The following is a 431-nucleotide window of genomic DNA, read 5'->3' as shown; positions in this document are numbered from 1 at the left end:
GAGTGGGACAAACTTATAGATCTATAGAAAAAAAGGTGTGTGTGTGTGTGTGTGTGTCACTTTTCCATTTATTATGCCTTTGATCCTGCATTTTCATTCCCCTCTTGACCAATTATAGAAAACGGATTCTACAGCCTCTTTTCACGAGGCTCCTCGTGGCATTTATATATATATATATATATATATATATATATATATACATATATATATATATATATATATATATATATATATATATATATATATATATATATATTTCTATTATCGGATGCCCGCCACTCCCTCTTCCTTATCTCTCATGGCAATGTAGAATGGAATTCGGTGATTTACCTTTTGTGATGAGGAATTACTTATTAGTAAGAGGAGCACTCAGCTTACTAATATTAAGAAATAACTAATATGTTTACCACACTAACTCTCATTTGCTAAGA

The sequence above is a fragment of the Oratosquilla oratoria genome, chromosome 4 (genome assembly GCF_046742065.1).
Source record: "Oratosquilla oratoria isolate Oo_2021 chromosome 4, ASM4674206v1, whole genome shotgun sequence".
NCBI lineage: Eukaryota > Metazoa > Arthropoda > Malacostraca > Stomatopoda > Squillidae > Oratosquilla > Oratosquilla oratoria.
The sequence above is the reverse complement of the archived record's forward strand: the minus strand, read 5'-3'. Positions refer to the sequence as shown.